Source organism: Abramis brama (assembly GCF_963993115.1).
Source record: "Abramis brama genome assembly, chromosome: 1".
NCBI classification, from domain to species: Eukaryota; Metazoa; Chordata; class Actinopteri; order Cypriniformes; family Leuciscidae; genus Abramis; species Abramis brama.
Genome location: NC_139963.1, coordinates 28,575,195 through 28,585,611, shown reverse-complemented (window position 1 = coordinate 28,585,611; position 10,417 = coordinate 28,575,195).

The window sequence follows — 10,417 nt, the reverse complement described above, 5'->3', positions numbered from 1 at the left end:
GATTGGTTCTTGCACGTCAAGTGAGCATGTTTGGCCTTTCGTTTACCACAATTAATGTTTGTGATTAAAAGCCTAAAATAAATCTGTTAATCATATCAAGGGATCGCATCTCTTCAGAAAATGTGAGCTAAACTGCTCAATATGGATTACTTTTACAATCTCTTTATTAAAGTATTTCTCAGTACTTTTTGAAGTGTCAGTTGTGTAGCTGGACAGAAAGTGCTCAGATTTCATCAAAAAGATCTTCATTTGTGTCCTGAAGATGAATGATAGTCTTATGGGTTTAGAACGACATGGGGGTGAGTAAATGATGAACGAATTTTCATTTTTGGGTGAACTAAACCTTTAAGGGGAAACTATTTTTTATTTTATTTTTTGGCCTAATGCTTCTGTCTTGTTAAATAAGTTATTTTGAGGGCCCATTCATTGATAAACACTGGTGCTTGACACTTCTAGTTTGATCAGCTGTTTCACTTAGATATAAGTCACAAAAGGGAAGAAAAGACTAGCACAACGTCCTTTTCATGCTGACTTTAAGTCTTCTCCAAATGCTCAGACAGAATTGAAATGTAATGTTGTGTCCATTAAAACTGAAACCAAATAATAAAATTAAAAGTTGCCATAATTTTAGATCTATGGACTCAACCAAAGTGGCTTTTGCCAAGAAAAGTGGTCTAACTTTGTTTTCTGTGAATGACCTCTGTGAAAGGTTGCTCCACGAAACCAATGCTGCAGAGCAGAAAGTGGATCAATGGCACCCTTGTAGAACCCCCCGACTCAGCGAAAATCCTGGCCTTCAGGTGCTTGGTCAATAATGAATGCTTTATATACCTTAATTAGTGTTGTACATTCACATGGCTCCTGGAGGACAAAAGCTGATTCAGAACGAGGTTGGAAAAGTCTACGCTGAATCTTAGCTTGAGCCTTTGACAAAATACTTGTTCTAAGTGCAACTTTTTACAGTCTTCCATATTTGACAAGCTTACATCTCAAAGCAGGTGTATAATATTCTGCAAAATCACTTTAATGAAGAGCTAATTGGCTCACAGACTGACGGCAGCATTGTAATGAGAGATGATAGCACTGATGAGGGCTGTGTCAGGAATTCTACCTTCCTGAACAAACATTCATCTGTCCAACAACTCCCCACAGCAATCATGCCCAGATGTCCACAGCAAAGAAACAGCTGGCTTTCCCCACTCCCTCTGGCCTCCCAGCCAATCCCACCATTACATCACAGTTGGACGAGAGCTGCTGAGGACTTTCATTGCACCTCTGCCTGTTTTCCATGTGTGTAAATTTTGCTGTAGTGATCTCAAGCAACAATAGTTTAGTTACGCAAGGCCTGTAGGTTTTGTCCTTGAGAACCAAGCATCCCTCTGTGCATCGGGGGGTGTCAAGTTAGGATTGAGGCTTTTGTTTATGACAGAGTCCAAAGGGAGCTCACCTAATTAAGACTCTTTGTCCTCACTGACTCGTTGCAAAACTGCTTCCCCCATCATTTTACAGCGTAATAAGAACCCTGGAAGCTCTTCACACAGTATTTAGGCCTTTCTCTTTCCTCACATGGTAGATTTTCTGCACTCTTGGCAAGAATTGCTTCGCCCCTCACCCACAACCCTTACGGCAATATTCATAAGGATTTATAAAGGATGGCTCCGTCGTTTTGTGATGAGCTTAGACCTTGGAGTGTTGTCATCACTTTTCTGTCGCAGCTTGTCTTTTTTTGTGCTTTTTCAAAGAGAAAGGCTTACTAATACTTTAACTGGCCACTTCAAGCAAGCATCAGAGAGAGATAGGGGAGATGAAAGACGGTTTTGATTATTAGACGCATGAATCCTAGAATCGACCTGCACTGTAATACTAACCTCCCCAACTAAAAATTTCCTAGTGACTGGTCACATCTACATTTTTCAATTGGCCCAAGTGCAATTCTGTAAATTATAGAATTAAATTTACAGAATTTCACTTGGGCCAATTGAAAAATTTAGATGTGACCAGTCACTAGGAAATTTTTAGTTGGGGAGGTTAGAAATTTTTTACAGTGTGGATTTCACTGGGAAAAACCAAGGGGTCAAGGTTTGGCTAATTAGCATGCTAGCCTGATCACATGGCATTTGCAGCGGTGATTGGCTCAAAGGGTGCTTTTCAAATGGAAGACTGAATGGCATTCTAGCTAGGTTGTGTCCTCAGCAATGAACACTAGAATGAGATGGTCTAGTAAGTCTGCTGGCTACATGAAGGTTTCCACCCACGCGGTCACGGCACAAAAATACTATTAAAAATCAATTTGGGAAAAATACTTGGTAATAAAAATTTTTATATTATCTGACTTTCTTTTAATGCAGGAGTTCAGTGCCGACTCGTTTCCCGCCAAATCTAGTTTGTGAATTGGAATGTGTGCAAAGGATTGTGGGTGACGCAAAAGATACAAAGCCTTCCAAAGATCCTTCAAATAGACCTTATTCACAGCAGCGCCATCTTTGATTTTTAATGGGAATGAAAGCGAAGCTGTGAGGGACAGACATGCATCTCTTCAATGGGCTGTACTGTTATTTAATGTGTTTTTGGATTGTTCTGCTCATGAAATACTGGAAAAATATCTTTCCAAGAAATTTCAATTGACAAAAAACTCCCGACAATATAAGCTGTGGAAAATTGTAAGTAATCTAGGCGCTTTATACAGCTTTTTACAGCGGATGCCATTGGAAACACGGCAAGTCTGTCCCTCACAACCTCACTTTCATACCTGTCATGGCGCTGCTCTGAATAAGGTCTATTGAGATGGCTTTCGTCAGAGCTTGATGATGTGGCAGCCGTGGTATACAGCCTTGGACTGCAGTTCTACAGATTTTGAAGATAGACGTTTTTTATGCAGGTGTCACATTAAATCAGATCCTCCCTCAAAATCAGGGTTTCCATTGGGACCACAAGCGATGGGTTTAAAACTTTAGCACCTGATTACAGTTCCTACAAAATCACATTACATTTGTCATGTTAACTACGTTATGACTATTAATGTTAATCTAAGCTAGCTTTCTTACTATCATAGCATAAAGATACAAAAATTTTACCTGACAGCTTAGCTAAAACACAATACATTTCCACATATTTACAACAATCTTTAATGCAATTACCCATATATTTCAGTTATTAAAAGAAAGATGTTCAATTATTAGTTTATTATTCATTTATTACCAGTTAGTCAATTCAAAGAATGTACATTATATCCAGTTTGTTTTATTATAAACTATATAGAAAGAAATGTATACATAATTTAAATGAATGTCATTACTTTGTATAATAGCTATCAACTAATAATAATTGAGGGAGGACCAGATGTTTCTGTTATTATACAGACCTCCTTGTGAGGTATAATAATGGAGTCTATTGTAAAAGAGAGAAGAGCAGGGATGAAAGGGCCGGAGCAGTATGTCATTGTGGCCGAGGGGCGAGTGTGTGTTGGTCTCCTCTCTGCACAGTGCTCTTACGTAAGGAGCTCTAGCAGGGCAAACAGCTATTCCCCTCACTGTCCTATCTTCTGCTCTCCACCCCTCCTCCTCTTCCCCTCTCATGTCATAACTATACCCTTCATTATTGTTTATGGTCTCTAAATGTGTTTTTTAACATATTCAATAATATCATTGTTTGTAGTGTATGATTCATGCAGAAAATATATGTTATATGTGTTCTTGCAGATTGAAATTGTGAATGTATAAATGTTTATAAATATTTGTCCTTGGTTATTTTGCCTTGCATTTCAGGAGGATACAATGCCCAAATACACTTCCACCATAGCACCACTAGTGCCATAACGCACACAGATCAGATGTCTTCTAAAGGACAAGAGCATCTATGCAATATAAAGAAAACATGCTCTGGAAGAATTGAGAAATCTTTTTTATGTCTCCTCAGAATATAATTCGATGGTAATAAAAGCATAGCTAGTTAAGGAGGGTCATATTCTATTTCTGTCTTGACGTTGTTTAGTTTCTTAGGTTATTATTGTTTGTAGCTTATTATCTGGCTCCTATTTGCTGTCAGTTTCTGGTCACAGTATGAGTAGAGCATATCTTTAACCATCTTTTTTTGTGTGTGTGTGTGTGTGTGTGTGTGGTCATATGTTGCCATAAATTGAATTCCAAATATAATACACATTTGTTTTATCTTGGGAAGAGAAGGAGGTAAAGACAGTGGACAGTCCTTGGCTAGAGTCTGCCTAACTGCAGCCCCGATGCACAAGTGCTGCACTGTGGAATCAGTATTCTGAGCTGGTTCCTATGGACACAGCATTCTTAAAGCCAGCAACAAACAGCATCACCAGACTCCTGAGCAGAAGACAGGCCCAGCACGCGCTTTCTCAGCTAACCGCTAGAGGGCGAGTGGCGCACTACAACTGCACGACATCCCACCTTGTACATGTGAAGAGAGACAAAGGACAGGGTTGATCATCGTCGCGCTGAGCAATGGGTGATATAGCTACTAATTAGCCACGGTCTGTTCATTGTGTGAGTAAGAGAGAATTTGTTGGTGCTGTGTCATAATTTACATTATTTACATTCTCAAAGTATATTTTATCTCGTGAGCAGTTCCTTATTACTTCATTCAACCAGTAAAGTTCTCGTTTGCAGAGTTGCTTTACGATTTTCATCTGTATGGTTTGCATCTCTACCTGTGGGTGCATATAGTGTTGCCATAGAAACGCATAATTCCCAGTACGAAGACGTGAACAGATGTGTACAAATAGCTCTCGCGGTACTTTGATGTCATACCGATTGGTCTTCGCAGCTCTGCTTCAAGTCGAACACACCTAACAGCTCAAAACTGAACTTCACCCTTGTCATTTTAAGACTAATTACGACATGGCTTGATGCAGCATTGAATGCAACAAGCTTGTAATCAGGACTTCAAAAGTGTGAAGTAGGACATTTCCGATAACACGTGAAGGCAGCATTATTCTAGCTATGGAATGCCGATAACCACGATAAAACATAAAATCAGAAGATGCTTTTGTTTTTATGAAAAAGGTGGAAAAACTATTTATTTACTATTTAAGACATCATATAGGCCTATCATAATTTTTCTTGTTGTTTTTTTTTTTAATATAATAGTTATATATTAATATATCTCACACACACACACACACACACACACACACACACACACACACACACACACACACATTCAAAAGTTTGGGGTTGTTAAGATTTAATAATTACTAATAATTAGTCACTCCAGAGAACACGTCTCCACTGCTCTAGAGCCCAGTGACGGTGTGCTTAGTTTACACCACTGCATCCAATGCTTTGCATTGCACTTGGTGATGTAAGGCTTGGATGCAGCTGCTCCGCCATGGAAATCCATTCCATGAAGCTCTCTACACACTTTTCTTGAGCTAATCTGGAGGCCACACGAAGTTTGGAGGTCTGTAGCTATTGACTCTGCAGAACTGCAGAGTTCTGCGCACTGTGCGCCTCTGCATGCGCTGACCCCGCTCTGTGATTTTACGTGGCCTACCACTTCGTGGCTGAGTTGCTGTTGCTTCCACTTCATTATAATACCACTAACAGTTGACCGTGGAATATTTAGTAGTGAGGAAATTTCACAAATGGACTTATTGCACAGGTGGCAACCTATCACGGTACCATGCTTGAATTCACTGAGCTCCTGAGAGTGACCCATTCTTTCACAAATGTTTGTAGAAGCAGTCTTCATGCCTAGGTGCTTGATTTTATACAACTGTGGCCATGGAAGTGATTGGAACACCTGAATTCAATGATCTGGAGGGGTGTCCCAATACTTTTGGCAATATATATATATATATATATATATATATTTATATATGTAGCCTATGTATGTAGCCGGTGTATGTGTGTGTGTGTGTGTGTGTGTGTTAACACTACCTTTAAAGAAAGTTTACATTTCAAATCAAGGCAGCATACCACTCTTTTTCCGTGTTTTTCCAAGTTATCATTTCAATTATCTTCGAGTCTCCTAAACTTTGCCTGACCTGGGTGAACTCAGCTGAGCTCAGAATCAGATGCCAGCTGCTTTATGAGCATCACAAGCTCGAGACCCCCCAACAGACACAGCACAGCTCTGTGGCGCATCTCAATCCCGACTGTCTGAATGGATGACAGAGACATGCTGAATTTTAGGCTTGCTGGACAGTTGGCTTTGTAGTCTGGGCTTATATAAGTGTGGTCAGGGGCTAGAGACACAAAGGCAGCAGCTGTGGGATTGTGCCTTTAGTATTCCCAGCCAGAAGGGGACAGCATGTTCCTCGGGTCTCGGAGAAACCAACCACACACACAGTCTCTCTCTCTCTTGTGCTCACTCTCCACTCTGATCACACAGCACTGCAGAGAGACACACAAGGCACGTTTGATCACCACAACAGGAGAGAGAGAGGGAGAAGGAGAGAGAGGGAGAAGGAGAGAGAGGGAGAAGGAGAGGGAGGGAGAAGGAGAGGGAGGGAGAAAAACATATGCGTGGATAGACATACAGCGACAGTGACGGGAAATAAGAATGAAGAGAGTGAAAAGGTGTCAAAAGGAGAGGTAGGAGGATAGAGAAGGCTGGAGATGGGCAGACAGACACTGACAGGTACACAGCAAGAGGCTAATACCTAACATCATGTCTCACAGCATGATGCAGATATTGACACTCGGGTAAGAGAAAGAGAGAGAGACGGATCCAAAAGAGAGAGATCCCATGCAAAGAGAATATAAAAATCATTTAGACTGATAATGATTTTGTTGCTGGAGGTTACCAGGTCGCTGGATTGTTGTTTCTTGCTGGAGGTCTGCATATGGCCAACTGGGCTGCATGACATTGCTGCTTAATATTAACATTTTGCAGAGAAAATAAATATATAAATTGCAGCAGTGAATAATGCATTGTATCTTGAACTAGTTGAACGATTATCACAAACAATTTCACAAACTCTGACATGATTTTGCATGCATCATTATTTTTCTATACGTGGACAGAGACAAATCATATACGTATTTCATTTAATGTTTTTAAATGGAATTCCATTTCCAAAAATGGAAATTCTGGCATGATTTACTCAACATCATGTCGTTCCAAACTTGTATGATTTACTTCTGTGGAATGTAAAAGAAGAAATTTTAAAGAATGGAAGTTAGACACACACTTTAGATGTGGAATATCTCTCCTTAATACTCTGATTCAGAGCTGGCAGTTTGTGCCTCCCGGCCACAGAAGGGAATCATTGGACAGGGAAATGTAGGTCTCGCTTTATGCCTTCAGCCATGACACCAATGTCCACATACACACGCACACACGCACACACACACACACACATCACTGCAAACCCTGCACACTCAAATCAGTGCAAATCAGTGCCTGCTGTGCATTGTTACTTTGAGTAAATCTGAATAGTTTCAATATTTTAGCCATTTGTTTACTTATTTGAATTGCATATGTGCAATCCCAAAGGGAATAAAAATCATAAAGAAAAGTTGCAGTATTTTTTTTCATTTTTACAAAAAAGTTTTACACCTAAAAAATCCAGACAAGGCCAATGCAAACAAAAATGACAGAGATAATTTTGCTGCATTCTAATTACAATTGAATCGTGTTTCTATTCGTGTTTGTATTAATGAATTTAAAGAGAAAAATCTGAGACAAAATTTACACACTTTAGGATTTACATGAACTTTGTTTAGTGTGACTAAAATACCACTCGCATGAACCATAATAGATATTAACACAGTGGTTTTCAACCTTTTCAAAAGTCAGAATATTAAGATATAAATACAATTACGAGGTTTAAAGTCAGAATAGTGAGATACAAACTCACAATTTGCGAGTTATAAAGTCAGAATTCTGAACTATATACTTACAATTGTGAGATTTTAAATAAGAATAGTAAGATCTAAACTCACATTTGTGAGGTTTAAAGTCAGTATAAGATATAAACTCAATTGCGAGTTATAAAGTCAGAAAAATAAGATAAACACAATTGTGTGTTATAGTCAAAACAGTGACATATAAATCACAATTGCAAGTTATAATCACATCCAATATTGTTTTTATTGTACAATATTGGATGACCCCATGACTTTTCCATTTTTTGGGATTAAGAATGAGGATTGAAAATAATGTACTCATAATTTCTACCCAATATTTTTTTTAGAGCTTTGCATAATTAGAAAAATGTAAATTCACTTATTAAATATCTGGTATCTACAGATATAGAAAAGATATAGAAAAATATCAATAATAAAAAATATCTTGATTTTTTGTTGTTTTGACTAATTTTATTACCTGTTTTTACTTCATTTTAAGTCATCCCGCTGCCCCCTTGGAAGTTTACTGATGGCCCCTAGTGGCCCCCGGCCCCTGGTTGAGAACCACTGTATTACAGTTTTTCTGAATTCCAATTTGTCGAATAAATCACTCTTTCTGTAAAACATTAAACAACTTCAGGTAGTTAAAACACTGTTAGCAAATCTCATGCACTCTTTTTTCAAAACTCTAAACACATTCTCACTTACTAAAACACATTTCGCACTGTGATGCACTTATGTTTTAAAAATGCTAAACACAGGCAGGCAAAAGTTAAACACAACTACAACACAGTTGTCATCGTTTACACACAACGACTCAAAATTGTTCACACTTATTTCTAATGATGTGATCAAACCAGCTGTACATAATACAAGTCAGTTCAGAGTCCCAAAATTGACTCAAAATGTTGCTCTGAATGTTGATACCATGGTAACAATATTAGAGAGAGAGGAGGAAGAGTATGTGTGTAAGAGGTGGTGAACAAGGAGGAAGAGGAGGAGGACGAGAAAGAGCAGGTGTGGAGAATGTTGTCAAGGCTGGATCTGCTTTAGGGTTTTTCCCTTTGCCTGCAGAGATGACGTTGTTTGTGATGTGGACAAAGTCCTCTGGCCGGACCAAACATGAAGACATGATGCTGAAGCAGAATCAATCTCTCATTGACCTTGATTCTGCAGTTGCACAAATCTTCTGAGTGACTATAACATGCTTTTCATTTAGTTTTTTTTACTGTAACCTTTTTGGCTTTTGCAGTTGGGTCACTGTATTTTTACAGTATGCAAGAGCTGAATATACAGACATTCAATGGGCCTACTATACAATATCCATTACTACACTTGCAGTGCATACAGTATACCATTTATTCACCTTACTACTGTACGTTGTCATTACTATACTTTTTTATGTAATTGGAAAATTAGTTTACTTTGTTACAATATACTTTTTTTCCTGTAATGGCATGCTTTGGATTCTGTGTTCTCCATTTTTTTTTTTTTTTTTTAGTGTCTAACAAATGATCTGTAGTGTTTTATGATTGTGGCTCGCTGTGTGTATGATCTGAAAGCATTGTTTGATTTTAAGCACAGATAAAATGGTTTTGAGGCAATTGTTTGATTTTGCCAGGAGAGTCGGAGGTTCTCTGAATGTGATTTGAAAATTTGGCTTTGTGTTTAAGGTTTTGAGAAAGTGAGTGATGGTTTCAAGAAATGTGTTTTAGCAATTCAGAAAAACTGTAACAGATACATTTGCAAGATAAAACATAATTTGCAAGATAAACACAAATTAGTAAAGCACAGAAAAATCTAACATGCTTCAGTTTGTACTGCCATGCCACAGTCAAGAGAGACAGCAGCTCATTTAGAGGAAACTAAAGAGTGAGCGTGTTCATTCATCAGCCGGTAATCTTGATCTCCCGAACGAAGAGGCTATTACCTGATGATTGATTTGTCTGTTTAAATCTGTTGATTTTTTTCCTTTTTCCACAATATCGTAATGAGGAGAGAGGAAGGTGGGGGATAGAATTTGATTTGCCGGATGAGAAGAATGGGAAAGTTGATGCGAGAGACGTCGGAATGTGATGAAGGAGAAAAAGGACAGAGCGAGTGATGAATGTGTAATGGAGAGGAGGATAGATGGAAAAGAGAGCGAGAGGAAAAGAAAGGAGCAAGAGCGATAGATGGGGGAGGGGGTGTAGTATGCAAGTAGATGATTCACAGAGGGAGGGAAAAATGAGGGATTGTGCAGGGGAGGCAAATTAAGGACAAGCATGTTGGCCCAACAAGATGGATGAGGGAATACACGGAGTGGGAGAATGAGGGAAGCATTTTAATTCAGAGAAGTGAAAAAAAGGCATAAAACACTGCTTGTGTGTGGTTGTAATTTCACACTCTCTCTGCCTCCTCAGTCGAGGGAAGATTCACAAAATGGCTGTCGCTTATGATGCGAGTCAGATTTCGGCATATATTAAGAAGGCATGAATCCAATATGTATATTCATTCCTCCCAGGAAAGCTTGTTGTCTAGATTGACATGTCCTCTTATTGAGCATGAATTCATGCTTATATGAACTAATTCTCAAAGTAAAACTCAAGCCCTTTGTTGCT